The following is an 18,294-nucleotide window of genomic DNA, read 5'->3' as shown; positions in this document are numbered from 1 at the left end:
TCTGCCAGGCACAGCTTCGGGGTTAACGCCCATATATAATCAGTCTGCACCTGCTTCTATGTCTGTGAGACTGACTCCATCTTCCACCACTCAGGGTGGCAGGTTTAGGAGTGGGAGAACCTATCACAGCCTGGCCAGACGGAGCTAGCTCCCGCCCTCTGTCTATTTATACCTGCCTTTCCTGTTCCTCCTTTGCTTGTGATTCTTCTCGTTTGGTTTCCTGGCCCTGCTGCAGCTTCTTACCATTGTCCTTGCTTCTTATTGACCCCGGCTTGCTGACTACTCTCCTGCTCTGCGTTTGGTACCTCGTACACGCCTGGTTTGACTCGGCTTGTTTACTACTCTCCTGCTCTGCGTTTGGTACCTCGTACACTCCTGGTTTGACTCGGCTTGTTTACTACTCTTCTGTTCTGCGTTTGGCACCTCGTACTCTCCTGGTTTGACTCGGCTTGTTCACTTCTCTTGTTGCTCACGGTTTTGCCGTGGGCAACTGCCCCTTTCTCCCCCTAGCTCTGTGTACCCTTGTCTGTTTGTCTGTCGTGCACTTATTGAGCGTAGGGACCGTCGCCCAGTTGTACCCCGTCGCCTAGGGTGGGTCGTTGCAAGTAGGCAGGGACTGAGTGGTGGGTAGATTAGGGCTCACTTGTCTGTCTCCCCACCCCCGTCATTACATAATCACAAGCCAATACCTAGTCTACCCTGGTCCCTGACACCACAATGGACCCCCTTGAGACCCTGGCTCAGCAAATGCAGGGTCTCTCCCTACAGGTCCAGGCCCTGGCTCAGAGGGTCAACCAGCCTGATGCTACCATGGTAGCCCCCTCACCTCAGCTCTTGAACCCCACCTCAAGTTGCCCGACCGGTTCTCAGGGGACCGGAAGGCTTTTCTCTCCTTTCGGGAGAGTTGTAGGCTCTATTTTCGTTTAAAGCCCCACTCCTCAGGTTCTGAGAGCCAGCGAGTGGGTATAATTATGTCCCGGCTCCAGGAAGGGCCCCAAGAATGGGCCTTCTCCTTGGCTACTGACGCCCCTGAACTTTCCTCCGTTGATCTTTTCTTTTCTGCTCTCGGACTCCTCTATTACGAGACTGACAAGACTGCTTTTGCCGAGAGTCAGCTGGTGACCTTACGTCAGGGTAAGAGACCTGTTGAGGAGTATTGCTCTGACCTTAGGAAGTGGTGCGTAGCTTCTCGGTGGAATGACCCTGCCTTAAGGTGGCAGTTTAGGTTGGGTCTGTCGAACGCCCTGAAAGATCTGCTAGTTAGCTATCCCTCTTCTGACTCCCTACACCAGGTTATGGCTTTAGCGGTACGACTTGACCGACGTCTCAGGGAACGACGACTTGAACATCTTGATGTTTTCTCCTCTGACTCCCCCATGATGCCTCCCGAGGTTCCGTTGCTTCGTTCCTCCCCGGAAGACTCGGAGGTACCTATGCAACTCGGGGCCTCCGTGTCCCCCCAACAACGTAGGGATTTCCGCAGGAAGAATGGTCTCTGCTTCTACTGTGGGGATGACAAGCATCAAGTGAACAACTGTCCTAAGCGTAAGAATGCAGCCGGAGAACTTCCGCGCCTAAGTGATCATCGGGGAGGTCACTTGGGCGCACAGGTATTTCCCGTAAATATGAAACGTAATAAAATCTTGCTTCCCTTTCAGGTCTCTTTTTGGTTGTAGGTCTGCTACCGGCAGTGCCTTCGTGGATTCAGGGTCTTCTGCTAATATCATGTCTGTGGAATTTTCTGTCTCTAGCTATGCCTTTGATTGCTTTGCCTAAACCTGTCCCGGTAGTGGGTATCGACTCCACTCCTCTTGCTAATGGTTATTTTACACAGCATACCCCTGTTTTTGAACTCCTTGTTGGCTCCATGCATTTGGAGCAATGCTCTGTACTGTTAATGCAGGGATTATCATCCAATTTGGTTTTAGGCCTTCCCTGGTTGCAGTTGCATAATCCCACGTTTGACTGGAATTCTGGGGACCTTACCAAGTGGGGTAATGAATGCTTGACGTCATGTTTTTCTGTTAATTCTATTTCTCCCCCTGAGGTGGTGAACACGCTACCTGAGTTTGTTCAGGACTTCGCCGATGTTTTCTCTAAGGAAGCCTCCGAAGTGTTACCTCCTCATAGAGAATATGATTGCGCAATCAATTTGGTACCAGGAGCTAAGCTCCCTAAGGGTAGGATATTTAATCTCTCTTGTCCCGAACGTGAAGCCATGAGAGAGTATATCCAGGAATGCCTGGCCAAGGGTTTCATTCGCCCCTCTACTTCTCCGGTAGGTGCTGGCTTCTTCTTCGTAGGGAAGAAGGATGGTGGTCTTAGGCCATGCATTGACTACCGAAGCTTGAATAAGGTCACTGTAAGGAACCAGTATCCCCTTCCTCTGATTCCTGATCTCTTTAATCAGGTTCAGGGTGCCCAATGGTTCTCCAAGTTTGATCTACGGGGGGCGTATAACCTTATCCGCATCAAAGAGGGGGATGAGTGGAAAACTGCTTTTAACACGCCCGAAGGTCATTTCAAATACCTCGTCATGCCCTTTGGGTTGTGTAATGCTCCCGCGGTCTTCCAGAATTTCATAAATGAGATTTTAAGAGACTACCTGGGGTTATTTCTTGTAGTGTACCTTGATGACATACTTGTGTTTTCCAAGGACTGGTCCTCCCACATTGAGCATGTCAGGAAGGTGCTCCAGGTCCTTCGAGAAAACAAACTGTTTGCTAAGACCGAAAAATGTGTGTTTGGGGTGCAGGAGATACAATTTTTGGGCCAAATCCTCACTCCTCATGAATTCCGCATGGACCCCGCCAAGGTCCAGGCTGTGGCGGAATGGGTCCAACCTGCCTCCCTGAAGGCGTTACAGTGCTTCCTGGGATTCGCTAATTATTACAGGAGGTTTGTTGCTAACTTCTCGGTCATCGCTAAGCCTCTTACGGATCTCACTTCCAAAGGTGCTGATCTCCTCCACTAGCCATTTATTGTGGAGGTTGACGCGTCCGAGGTGGGAGTGGGGGCTGTCTTGTCCCAGGGTACCAGGTCCCTCACCCATCTCCGTCCCTGTGTCTACTTCTTCAGGAAGTTTTCACCCACTGAGAGTAACTATGATATTGGCAACCGCGAACTCTTAGCCATTAAATGGGCCTTTGAAGAGTGGCGCCACTTCCTGGAGGGGGCTAGGCACCAGGTAACGGTCCTTACTGACCACAAGAATCTGGTTTTCCTAGAATCTGCCCGGAGGCTAAACCCGAGACAAGCTCGTTGGGCGTTATTTTTTACCAGATTCAACTTTGTGGTTACCTATAGGGCTGGGTCTAAAAATGTTAAGGCTGATGCACTGTCACGTAGCTTCATGGCCAGCCCTCCTTCGGAGGAAGATCCTGCTTGTATTTTGCCTCCAGGTATAATCATTTCCGCTATTGATTCTGATTTAGTCTCTGAAATTGCGGCTGATCAAGGTTCAGCTCCCGGGAGCCTTCCTGAGAACAAGCTGTTTGTTCCCCTGCAATTCCGGCTAACGGTACTTAGGGAAAATCATGACTCTGCACTATCTGGCCATCCAGGCATCCTGGGTACCAAGCACCTCATTGCCAGAAACTATTGGTGGCCTGGGTTGCCTAAAGACGTTAAGGCCTACGTCACCGCTTGTGAAGTTTGTGCTAGATCCAAGACTCCTAGGTCCAGACCAGCGGCCTTACTATGTTCTTTGCCCATTCCCCAGAGACCTTGGACCCATATCTCCATGGATTTTATCACCGATTTGCCTCCATCTCAAGGCAAGTTGGTGGTGTGGGTTGTAGTAGACCGCTTCAGTAAGATGTGCCACTTTGTGCCCCTCAAAAAACTACCCAATGCTAAGATGTTAGCTACCTTGTTTGTCAAACACATCCTGCGTCTCCGTGGGGTCCCTGTCAATATTGTTTCTGATAGAGGGGTACAATTTGTTTCATTGTTTTGGAGATCCTTCTGTAAAAAGTTGGAGATTGATCTGTCCTTCTCCTCGGCCTTCCATCCTGAAACTAATGGCCAAACTGAGAGGACTAATCAGTCTCTAGAACAATATTTAAGGTGTTTTATCTCTGACTGTCAATATGATTGGGTCTCATTCATTCCCCTCGCCGAATTTTCCCTTAATAACCGGGTCAGTAACTCGTGAGGGGTCTCCCCCTTTTTCTGTAATTTTGGGTTTAATCCACGGTTCTCCTCCGTTTCACCTGGTGGTTCCAACAATCCCGAGGTAGATGTCTTTCATCGGGAACTGTGCACAGTCTAGGCCCAGGTTCAGAAGAACCTAGAGGCGTCCCAGAGCATACAAAAGACTCAGGCAGATAGAAGACGTTCTGCTAACCCCTTGTTTGTGGTCGGGGATCTGGTGTGGCTATCTTCTAAAAACTTGCGCCTTAAAGTCCCGCCCCAAAAATTTGCTCCCCGATATACACGACGTGTTTCATGCCTCCCTCCTGAAACGCTGCTTCCCGTCCTTGGCTACCTCGAGGAAACCTCCGATCCTTGTTCTCACCCCTGAAGGGGTAGAATTCGAGGTTGCCAAGATTGTGGACAGCAGGATGGTCCAAGGCTCCCTCCAGTACCTGGTCCATTGGAGAGAATACGGGCCTGAGGAGAGGAGTTAGGTACCCGCCTGGGATGTTCACGCTGGGGTATTGCTCAGGAGGTCCCATCTTCGGTTCCCCAATAAGCCAGGTCCACCTAGAAAGGGTCCAGTGGCCCCTCATAAAAGGGGAGGGGTACTGTAAAGGATCTGCCAGACACAGCTTCTGTGTCGACGCCCGTGGTTAATCAGTCTGCACCTGCTCCTAAGTCTGATAGAGTGACTCGATCTGCTAACACTCAGGCTGGTAGGCTCAGGAGTGAGAGAACCTATCACAGCCTGACCAGACAGTTCTAGCTCCCGCCCTCGGTCTATTTATACCTTCATTTCCTGCTTGTCTCTGCATGTGATTCTTTCCTGCTTCCTGGCTCTGCTGCTCCTGCTATCATTATTGACCTTGCTTCTTTTTGACCCTGGCTTTACTGACTACGCTCCTGCTCTGCGATTGGTACCTCGTACACTCCTGGTTTGACTCGGCTCGTTCACTACTCTTGTTGCTCACTGTCTTGCCGTGGGCAACTGCCCCATTTCCCTTAGCTTCTGTGTACCCTTGTCTGTTTGTCTGTCGTGCACATATTGAGCGTAGGGACCGTCGCCCAGTTGTACGCCGTCACCTGGGACGGGCCGTGCAAGTAGGCAGGGAATGAGTGGCGGGTAGATTAGGTCTCACCTGTCTGTCTCCCTACCCCGTCATTACACTACCTCTATATGGTCACTGTATGGTGTAATATTATATGGTCTGCAGAGCGCCGGTATAAGACTGGTATCTACCTCTATATGGTCACTGTATGGTGCAATATTATATGGTCTGCAGAGCTCCGGTATGGGACTGGTATCTACCTCTATATGGTCGCTCTATGGTGTAATATTATATGGTTTGCAGAGCGCTGGTGTAGGACTGGTATCTACCACTATATGGTCACTGTATAGTGTAATATTATATGGTCTGCAGAGCGCTGGTGTAGGACTGGTATCTACCACTATATGGTCACTATATGGAGTAATATTATATGGTCTGTAGAGCGCAGTAAAGGACTTTTATCTACCGCTATATGGTCTCTGTATGGTGTAATATTATATGGTCTGTAGAGCTCCTTTGTAGGACTGGTATCTACCACTATATGGTCATTGTATGGTGTAATATTATATGGTCTGTAGAGCTCCGGTGTAGGACTGGTATCTACCTCTATATGGTCACTGTATGGTGTAATATTATATGGTCTGCAGAGCTCCGGTGTAGGACTGGAATCTACCACTATATAGTCACTGTATGGTGTAATATTATATGATCTGTAGAGCGCTGGTGTAGGACTGGTATCTACCACTATATGGTCAATGTATGGTGTAATATTAGATGGTCTGCAGAGCGCCGGTGTAGGACTGGTATCTATCACAATATGGTCACAGTATGGGGTAATATTATATGGTCTGCAGAGCGCCGGTGGAGGACTGGTATCTGCCACTATATGGTCACTGTATGGGGTAATATTAAATGGTCTGCAGAGCGCTGGTGTAGGACTGGTATCTACCACTATATGGTCACTGTATGGTGTAATATTATATGGTCTGTAGAGCACCGGTGTAGGACAAGTATTTACCACTATATGGTCACTGTATGGTGTAATATTATATGGACTGCAGAGTGCTGGTGTAGTACTGGTATCTACCACTATATGGTCACTGTATGGTGTAACATTATATGGTCTGCAGAGCGCCGGTGTAGGACTGTTATCTACCTCTATATGGTCACTGTATGGTGTAATATTATATGGTCTGCAGAGCGCTGGTGTAGGACTGGTATCTACCTCTATATTGTCACTGTATGGTGTAATATTATATGGTCTGCAGAGCTCCGGTGTAGGACTGGTATCTACCACTATATGGTCAATGTATGGTGTAATATTAGATGGTCTGCAGAGCGCCGGTGTAGGACTGGTATCTATCACAATATGGTCACAGTATGGGGTAATATTATATGGTCTGCAGAGCGCCGGTGGAGGACTGGTATCTGCCACCATATGGTCACTGTATGGGGTAATATTAAATGGTCTGCAGAGCGCTGGTGTAGGACTGGTATCTACCACTATATGGTCACTGTATGGTGTAACATTATATGGTCTGCAGAGCGCCGGTGTAGGACTGTTATCTACCTCTATATGGTCACTGTATGGTGTAATATTATATGGTCTGCAGAGCGCTGGTGTAGAACTGGTATCTACCTCTATATTGTCACTGTATGGTGTAATATTATATGGACTGCAGAGCTCCGGTGTAGGACTGGTATCTACCACTATATGGTCAATGTATGGTGTAATATTATATGGTCTGCAGAGCGCCGGTGGAGGACTGGTATCTACCACTATATGGTCACTGTATGGGGTAATATTAAATGGTCTGCAGAGCGCTAGTGTAGGACTGGTATCTACCACTATATGGTCACTGTATGGTGTAATATTATATGGTCTGTAGAGCACCGGTGTAGGACTAGTATCTACCACTATATGGTCACTGTATGGTGTAATATTATATGGTCTGCAGAGCTCCGGTGTAGGACTGGTATCTACCTCTATATGGTCACTGTATGGTGTAATATTATATGGTCTGCAGAGCGCCGGTGTTGGACTGGTATCTACCACTATATGGTCACTGTATGGTGTAATATTATATGGTCTGCAGAGCGCCGGTGTAGGACTGGTATCTACCACAATATGGTCACAGTATGGGGTAATATTATATGGTCTGCAGTGCGCCGGTGGAGGACTGGTATCTGTCACTATATGGTCACTGTATGGGGTAATATTAAATGGTCTGCAGAGCGCTAGTGTAGGACTGGTATCTACCACTATATGGTCACTGTATGGTGTAATATTATATGGTCTGTAGAGCACCGGTGTAGGACTAGTATCTACCACTATATGGTCACTGTATGGTGTAATATTATATGGTCTGCAGAGCTCCGGTGTAGGACTGGTATCTACCTCTATATGGTCACTGTATGGTGTAATATTATATGGTCTGCAGAGCTCCGGTGTAGGACTGGTATCTACCACTATATGGTCACTGTATGGTGTAATATTATATGGTCTGCAGAGCTCCGGTGTAGGACTGGTATCTACCTCTATATGGTCACTGTATGGAGTAATATTATATGGTCTGCAGAGCGCCGGTGTAGGACTGGTATCTACCTCTATATGGTCACTGTATGGTGTAATATTATATGGTCTGTAGAGCGCTGGTGTAGGACTGGTATCTACCACTATATGGTCACTGTATGGTGTAATATATGGTCTGCAGAGCGCTGGTGTAGGACTGGTATCTACTTCTATGTGGTCACTGTATGGTGTAATATTATATGGTCTGCAGAGCTCCGGTGTAGGACTGGTATCTACCACTATATGGTCAATGTATGGTTTAATATTAGATGGTCTGCAGAGCGCTGGTGTAGGACTGGTATCTATCACAATATGGTCACAGTATGGGGTAATATTATATGGTCTGCAGAGCGCCGGTGGAGGACTGGTATCTTCCACTATATGGTCACTGTAAGGGGTAATATTAAATGGTCTGAAGAGCGCTGGTGTAGGACTGGTATCTACCACTATATGGTCACTGTATGGTGTAATATTATATGGTCTGCAGAGCGCTGGTGTAGGACTGATATCTACCTCTATATGGTCACTGTGTGGTGTAATATTATATGGTCTGCAGAGCGTCAGTGTAGGACTGGTATCTACCACTATATGGTCACTGTATGGTGTAATATTATATGGTCTGCAGAGCGCCGGTGTAGGACTGGTATCTACCACTATATGGTCACTGTATGGTGTAATATTATATGGTCTGCAGAGCGCCGGTGTAGGACTGGTATCTACCACTATTTGGTCACTGTATGGTGTAATATTATATGGTCTGCAGAGCTCCGGTGTAGGACTGTTATCTACCTCTATATGGTCACTGTATGGAGTAATATTATATGGTCTGTAGAGCGCTGGTGTAGGACTGGTATCTACCTCTATATTGTCACTGTATGGTGTAATATTATATGGTCTGCAGAGCGCTGGTGTAGGACTGGTATCTACCACTATATGATCACTGTATGGTGTAATATTATATGGTCTGCAGAGCGCTGGTGTAGGACTGGTATCTACCACTATATGGTCACTGTATGGTGTAATATTATATGGTCTGCAGAGCGCTGGTGTAGGACTGGTATCTACCACTATATGGTCACTGTATGGAGTAGTATTATATGGTCTGCAGAGTGCTGGTGTAGGACTGGTATCTACCTCTATATGGTCACGGTATGGTGTAATATTATATGGTCTGCAGAGCGCCGGTGTAGGACTGGTATCTACCACTATATGGTCACTGTATGGTGTAATATTATATGGTCTGCAGAGCGCTGGTGTATGATTGGTATCTACCTCTATATGGTCACTGTATGGTGTAATATTATATGGTCTGCAGAGTGCCGGTGTATGACTGGTATCTACCACTATATGGTCACTGTATGGTGTAATATTACATGGACTGCAGAGTGCTGGTGTAGGACTGGTATCTACCTCTATATGGTCACTGTATGGTGTAATATTATATGGTCTGCAGAGCTCCGGTGTAGGACTGGTATCTACCCCTATATGGTCACTGTATGGTGTAATATTATATGGTCTGTAGAGCGCCGGTGTAGGACTGGTATCTACCTCTATATGGTCACTGTATGGTGTAATATTATATGGTCTGCAGAACGCCGGTGTAGGACTGGTATCTACCACTATATGGTCAATGTATGGTGTAATATATGGTCTGTAGAGTGCTGGTGTAGGACTGGTATCTACCCGTATATGGTCACTGTGTGGTGTAATATTATATGGTCTGCAGAGCGCCGTTGTAGGACTGGTATATACCACTATATGGTCACTGTATGGTGTAATATTATATGGTCTGCAGAGTGCCGGTGTAGGACTGGTATCTACCACTATATGGTCACTGTATGGAGTAATATTATATGGTCTGCAGAGCTCCGGTATAGGACTGGTATCTACCACTATATGGTCACTGTATACAGGTAATGTTATATGGTTTGCAGAGCGCTGGTGTAGGACTGGTATCTACCACTATATGGTCACTGTATGGGGTAATATTATATGGTTTGCAGAGCGCCGGTGTAGGACTGGTATCTACCACTATATGGTCACTGTATGGTGTAATATTATATGGTCTGCAGAGCTATTGTGTAGGACTGGTATTTACCTCTATATGGTCACTGTATGGTGTAATATTATATGGTCTGCAGAGCTCCGGTGTCAGACTGGTATCTAGCACTATATGGTCACTGTATGGTGTAATATTATATGGTCTGTAGAGCGCTGGTGTAGGACTGGTATCTACCACTATATGGTCACTGTATTGGGTAATATTATATGGTCTGCAGAGCTCCGGTGTAGGACTGGTATCTACTACTATATGGTCACTGTATGGTGTAATATTATATGGTCTGTAGAGCGCTGGTGTAGGACTGGTATCTACCTCTATATGGTCACTGTATGGTATAATATTATATGGTCTGCAGAGCTCCGATGTAGGACTGGTATCTACCACTATATGGTCACTGTATGGTGTAATATTATATGGTCTGCAGAGCGCCGGTGTAGGACTGGTATCTACCACTATATGGTCACTGTATTGGGTAATATTATATGGTCTGCAGAGCTCCGGTGTAGGACTGGTATCTACTACTATATGGTCACTGTATGGTGTAATATTATATGGTCTGCAGAGCGCCGGTGTTGGACTGGTATCTACCACTATATGGTCACTGTATGGTGTAATATTATATGGTCTGCAGAGCGCCGGTGTAGGACTGGTATCTACCACAATATGGTCACAGTATGGGGTAATATTATATGGTCTGCAGTGCGCCGGTGGAGGACTGGTATCTGTCACTATATGGTCACTGTATGGGGTAATATTAAATGGTCTGCAGAGCGCTAGTGTAGGACTGGTATCTACCACTATATGGTCACTGTATGGTGTAATATTATATGGTCTGTAGAGCACCGGTGTAGGACTAGTATCTACCACTATATGGTCACTGTATGGTGTAATATTATATGGTCTGCAGAGCTCCGGTGTAGGACTGGTATCTACCTCTATATGGTCACTGTATGGTGTAATATTATATGGTCTGCAGAGCTCCGGTGTAGGACTGGTATCTACCACTATATGGTCACTGTATGGTGTAATATTATATGGTCTGCAGAGCTCCGGTGTAGGACTGGTATCTACCTCTATATGGTCACTGTATGGAGTAATATTATATGGTCTGCAGAGCGCCGGTGTAGGACTGGTATCTACCTCTATATGGTCACTGTATGGTGTAATATTATATGGTCTGTAGAGCGCTGGTGTAGGACTGGTATCTACCACTATATGGTCACTGTATGGTGTAATATATGGTCTGCAGAGCGCTGGTGTAGGACTGGTATCTACTTCTATGTGGTCACTGTATGGTGTAATATTATATGGTCTGCAGAGCTCCGGTGTAGGACTGGTATCTACCACTATATGGTCAATGTATGGTTTAATATTAGATGGTCTGCAGAGCGCTGGTGTAGGACTGGTATCTATCACAATATGGTCACAGTATGGGGTAATATTATATGGTCTGCAGAGCGCCGGTGGAGGACTGGTATCTTCCACTATATGGTCACTGTAAGGGGTAATATTAAATGGTCTGAAGAGCGCTGGTGTAGGACTGGTATCTACCACTATATGGTCACTGTATGGTGTAATATTATATGGTCTGCAGAGCGCTGGTGTAGGACTGATATCTACCTCTATATGGTCACTGTGTGGTGTAATATTATATGGTCTGCAGAGCGTCAGTGTAGGACTGGTATCTACCACTATATGGTCACTGTATGGTGTAATATTATATGGTCTGCAGAGCGCCGGTGTAGGACTGGTATCTACCACTATATGGTCACTGTATGGTGTAATATTATATGGTCTGCAGAGCGCCGGTGTAGGACTGGTATCTACCACTATTTGGTCACTGTATGGTGTAATATTATATGGTCTGCAGAGCTCCGGTGTAGGACTGTTATCTACCTCTATATGGTCACTGTATGGAGTAATATTATATGGTCTGTAGAGCGCTGGTGTAGGACTGGTATCTACCTCTATATTGTCACTGTATGGTGTAATATTATATGGTCTGCAGAGCGCTGGTGTAGGACTGGTATCTACCACTATATGATCACTGTATGGTGTAATATTATATGGTCTGCAGAGCGCTGGTGTAGGACTGGTATCTACCACTATATGGTCACTGTATGGTGTAATATTATATGGTCTGCAGAGCGCTGGTGTAGGACTGGTATCTACCACTATATGGTCACTGTATGGAGTAGTATTATATGGTCTGCAGAGTGCTGGTGTAGGACTGGTATCTACCTCTATATGGTCACGGTATGGTGTAATATTATATGGTCTGCAGAGCGCCGGTGTAGGACTGGTATCTACCACTATATGGTCACTGTATGGTGTAATATTATATGGTCTGCAGAGCGCTGGTGTATGATTGGTATCTACCTCTATATGGTCACTGTATGGTGTAATATTATATGGTCTGCAGAGTGCCGGTGTATGACTGGTATCTACCACTATATGGTCACTGTATGGTGTAATATTACATGGACTGCAGAGTGCTGGTGTAGGACTGGTATCTACCTCTATATGGTCACTGTATGGTGTAATATTATATGGTCTGCAGAGCTCCGGTGTAGGACTGGTATCTACCCCTATATGGTCACTGTATGGTGTAATATTATATGGTCTGTAGAGCGCCGGTGTAGGACTGGTATCTACCTCTATATGGTCACTGTATGGTGTAATATTATATGGTCTGCAGAACGCCGGTGTAGGACTGGTATCTACCACTATATGGTCAATGTATGGTGTAATATATGGTCTGTAGAGTGCTGGTGTAGGACTGGTATCTACCCGTATATGGTCACTGTGTGGTGTAATATTATATGGTCTGCAGAGCGCCGTTGTAGGACTGGTATATACCACTATATGGTCACTGTATGGTGTAATATTATATGGTCTGCAGAGTGCCGGTGTAGGACTGGTATCTACCACTATATGGTCACTGTATGGAGTAATATTATATGGTCTGCAGAGCTCCGGTATAGGACTGGTATCTACCACTATATGGTCACTGTATACAGGTAATGTTATATGGTTTGCAGAGCGCTGGTGTAGGACTGGTATCTACCACTATATGGTCACTGTATGGGGTAATATTATATGGTTTGCAGAGCGCCGGTGTAGGACTGGTATCTACCACTATATGGTCACTGTATGGTGTAATATTATATGGTCTGCAGAGCTATTGTGTAGGACTGGTATTTACCTCTATATGGTCACTGTATGGTGTAATATTATATGGTCTGCAGAGCTCCGGTGTCAGACTGGTATCTAGCACTATATGGTCACTGTATGGTGTAATATTATATGGTCTGTAGAGCGCTGGTGTAGGACTGGTATCTACCACTATATGGTCACTGTATTGGGTAATATTATATGGTCTGCAGAGCTCCGGTGTAGGACTGGTATCTACTACTATATGGTCACTGTATGGTGTAATATTATATGGTCTGTAGAGCGCTGGTGTAGGACTGGTATCTACCTCTATATGGTCACTGTATGGTATAATATTATATGGTCTGCAGAGCTCCCATGTAGGACTGGTATCTACTTCTATGTGGTCACTGTATGGTGTAATATTATATGGTCTGCAGAGCGCTGGTGTAGGACTGGTATCTACCACTATATGGTCACTGTATGGTGTAATATTATATGGTCTGCAGGGCTCCGGTGTAGGACTGGTATCTACCTCTATATGGTCACTGTATGGAGTAATATATGGTCTGTAGAGTGCTGGTGTAGGACTGGTATCTACCCGTATATGGTCACTGTGTGGTGTAATATTATATGGTCTGCAGAGCGCCGTTGTAGGACTGGTATATACCACTATATGGTCACTGTATGGTGTAATATTATATGGTCTGCAGAGTGCCGGTGTAGGACTGGTATCTACCACTATATGGTCACTGTATGGAGTAATATTATATGGTCTGCAGATCTCCGGTATAGGACTGGTATCTACCACTATATGGTCACTGTATACAGGTAATGTTATATGGTCTGCAGAGCGCTGGTGTAGGACTGGTATCTACCACTATATGGTCACTGTATGGGGTAATATTATATGGTTTGCAGAGCGCCGGTGTAGGACTGGTATCTACCTCTATATGGTCACTGTATGGTGTAATATTATATGGTCTGCAGAGCTCCGGTGTCAGACTGGTATCTAGCACTATATGGTCACTGTATGGTGTAATATTATATGGTCTGTAGAGCGCTGGTGTAGGACTGGTATCTACCACTATATGGTCACTGTATTGGGTAATATTATATGGTCTGCAGAGCTCCGGTGTAGGACTGGTATCTACTACTATATGGTCACTGTATGGTGTAATATTATATGGTCTGTAGAGCGCTGGTGTAGGACTGGTATCTACCTCTATATGGTCACTGTATGGTATAATATTATATGGTCTGCAGAGCTCCGATGTAGGACTGGTATCTACCACTATATGGTCACTGTATGGTGTAATATTATATGGTCTGCAGAGCGCCGGTGTAGGACTGGTATCTACCACTATATGGTCACTGTATTGGGTAATATTATATGGTCTGCAGAGCTCCGGTGTAGGACTGGTATCTACTACTATATGGTCACTGTATGGTGTAATATTATATGGTCTGCAGAGCGCCGGTGTTGGACTGGTATCTACCACTATATGGTCACTGTATGGTGTAATATTATATGGTCTGCAGAGCGCCGGTGTAGGACTGGTATCTACCACAATATGGTCACAGTATGGGGTAATATTATATGGTCTGCAGTGCGCCGGTGGAGGACTGGTATCTGTCACTATATGGTCACTGTATGGGGTAATATTAAATGGTCTGCAGAGCGCTAGTGTAGGACTGGTATCTACCACTATATGGTCACTGTATGGTGTAATATTATATGGTCTGTAGAGCACCGGTGTAGGACTAGTATCTACCACTATATGGTCACTGTATGGTGTAATATTATATGGTCTGCAGAGCTCCGGTGTAGGACTGGTATCTACCTCTATATGGTCACTGTATGGTGTAATATTATATGGTCTGCAGAGCTCCGGTGTAGGACTGGTATCTACCACTATATGGTCACTGTATGGTGTAATATTATATGGTCTGCAGAGCTCCGGTGTAGGACTGGTATCTACCTCTATATGGTCACTGTATGGAGTAATATTATATGGTCTGCAGAGCGCCGGTGTAGGACTGGTATCTACCTCTATATGGTCACTGTATGGTGTAATATTATATGGTCTGTAGAGCGCTGGTGTAGGACTGGTATCTACCACTATATGGTCACTGTATGGTGTAATATATGGTCTGCAGAGCGCTGGTGTAGGACTGGTATCTACTTCTATGTGGTCACTGTATGGTGTAATATTATATGGTCTGCAGAGCTCCGGTGTAGGACTGGTATCTACCACTATATGGTCAATGTATGGTTTAATATTAGATGGTCTGCAGAGCGCTGGTGTAGGACTGGTATCTATCACAATATGGTCACAGTATGGGGTAATATTATATGGTCTGCAGAGCGCCGGTGGAGGACTGGTATCTTCCACTATATGGTCACTGTAAGGGGTAATATTAAATGGTCTGAAGAGCGCTGGTGTAGGACTGGTATCTACCACTATATGGTCACTGTATGGTGTAATATTATATGGTCTGCAGAGCGCTGGTGTAGGACTGATATCTACCTCTATATGGTCACTGTGTGGTGTAATATTATATGGTCTGCAGAGCGTCAGTGTAGGACTGGTATCTACCACTATATGGTCACTGTATGGTGTAATATTATATGGTCTGCAGAGCGCCGGTGTAGGACTGGTATCTACCACTATATGGTCACTGTATGGTGTAATATTATATGGTCTGCAGAGCGCCGGTGTAGGACTGGTATCTACCACTATTTGGTCACTGTATGGTGTAATATTATATGGTCTGCAGAGCTCCGGTGTAGGACTGTTATCTACCTCTATATGGTCACTGTATGGAGTAATATTATATGGTCTGTAGAGCGCTGGTGTAGGACTGGTATCTACCTCTATATTGTCACTGTATGGTGTAATATTATATGGTCTGCAGAGCGCTGGTGTAGGACTGGTATCTACCACTATATGATCACTGTATGGTGTAATATTATATGGTCTGCAGAGCGCTGGTGTAGGACTGGTATCTACCACTATATGGTCACTGTATGGTGTAATATTATATGGTCTGCAGAGCGCTGGTGTAGGACTGGTATCTACCACTATATGGTCACTGTATGGAGTAGTATTATATGGTCTGCAGAGTGCTGGTGTAGGACTGGTATCTACCTCTATATGGTCACGGTATGGTGTAATATTATATGGTCTGCAGAGCGCCGGTGTAGGACTGGTATCTACCACTATATGGTCACTGTATGGTGTAATATTATATGGTCTGCAGAGCGCTGGTGTATGATTGGTATCTACCTCTATATGGTCACTGTATGGTGTAATATTATATGGTCTGCAGAGTGCCGGTGTATGACTGGTATCTACCACTATATGGTCACTGTATGGTGTAATATTACATGGACTGCAGAGTGCTGGTGTAGGACTGGTATCTACCTCTATATGGTCACTGTATGGTGTAATATTATATGGTCTGCAGAGCTCCGGTGTAGGACTGGTATCTACCCCTATATGGTCACTGTATGGTGTAATATTATATGGTCTGTAGAGCGCCGGTGTAGGACTGGTATCTACCTCTATATGGTCACTGTATGGTGTAATATTATATGGTCTGCAGAACGCCGGTGTAGGACTGGTATCTACCACTATATGGTCAATGTATGGTGTAATATATGGTCTGTAGAGTGCTGGTGTAGGACTGGTATCTACCCGTATATGGTCACTGTGTGGTGTAATATTATATGGTCTGCAGAGCGCCGTTGTAGGACTGGTATATACCACTATATGGTCACTGTATGGTGTAATATTATATGGTCTGCAGAGTGCCGGTGTAGGACTGGTATCTACCACTATATGGTCACTGTATGGAGTAATATTATATGGTCTGCAGAGCTCCGGTATAGGACTGGTATCTACCACTATATGGTCACTGTATACAGGTAATGTTATATGGTTTGCAGAGCGCTGGTGTAGGACTGGTATCTACCACTATATGGTCACTGTATGGGGTAATATTATATGGTTTGCAGAGCGCCGGTGTAGGACTGGTATCTACCACTATATGGTCACTGTATGGTGTAATATTATATGGTCTGCAGAGCTATTGTGTAGGACTGGTATTTACCTCTATATGGTCACTGTATGGTGTAATATTATATGGTCTGCAGAGCTCCGGTGTCAGACTGGTATCTAGCACTATATGGTCACTGTATGGTGTAATATTATATGGTCTGTAGAGCGCTGGTGTAGGACTGGTATCTACCACTATATGGTCACTGTATTGGGTAATATTATATGGTCTGCAGAGCTCCGGTGTAGGACTGGTATCTACTACTATATGGTCACTGTATGGTGTAATATTATATGGTCTGTAGAGCGCTGGTGTAGGACTGGTATCTACCTCTATATGGTCACTGTATGGTATAATATTATATGGTCTGCAGAGCTCCCATGTAGGACTGGTATCTACTTCTATGTGGTCACTGTATGGTGTAATATTATATGGTCTGCAGAGCGCCGGTGTAGGACTGTTATCTATCACTATATGGTCACTGTATGGTGTAATATTATATGGTCTGCAGAGCGCTGGTGTAGGACTGGTATCTACCACTATATGGTCACTGTATGGTGTAATATTATATGGTCTGCAGGGCTCCGGTGTAGGACTGGTATCTACCTCTATATGGTCACTGTATGGAGTAATATATGGTCTGTAGAGTGCTGGTGTAGGACTGGTATCTACCCGTATATGGTCACTGTGTGGTGTAATATTATATGGTCTGCAGAGCGCCGTTGTAGGACTGGTATATACCACTATATGGTCACTGTATGGTGTAATATTATATGGTCTGCAGAGTGCCGGTGTAGGACTGGTATCTACCACTATATGGTCACTGTATGGAGTAATATTATATGGTCTGCAGATCTCCGGTATAGGACTGGTATCTACCACTATATGGTCACTGTATACAGGTAATGTTATATGGTCTGCAGAGCGCTGGTGTAGGACTGGTATCTACCACTATATGGTCACTGTATGGGGTAATATTATATGGTTTGCAGAGCGCCGGTGTAGGACTGGTATCTACCACTATATGGTCACTGTATGGTGTAATATTATATGGTCTGCAGAGCTATTGTGTAGGACTGGTATTTACCTCTATATGGTCACTGTATGGTGTAATATTATATGGTCTGCAGAGCTCCGGTGTCAGACTGGTATCTAGCACTATATGGTCACTGTATGGTGTAATATTATATGGTCTGTAGAGCGCTGGTGTAGGACTGGTATCTACCACTATATGGTCACTGTATTGGGTAATATTA

This window comes from Rhinoderma darwinii, chromosome 2 (assembly GCF_050947455.1).
Source record: "Rhinoderma darwinii isolate aRhiDar2 chromosome 2, aRhiDar2.hap1, whole genome shotgun sequence".
In the NCBI taxonomy this organism is placed as follows: Eukaryota; Metazoa; Chordata; class Amphibia; order Anura; family Rhinodermatidae; genus Rhinoderma; species Rhinoderma darwinii.
The sequence above is the reverse complement of the archived record's forward strand: the minus strand, read 5'-3'. Positions refer to the sequence as shown.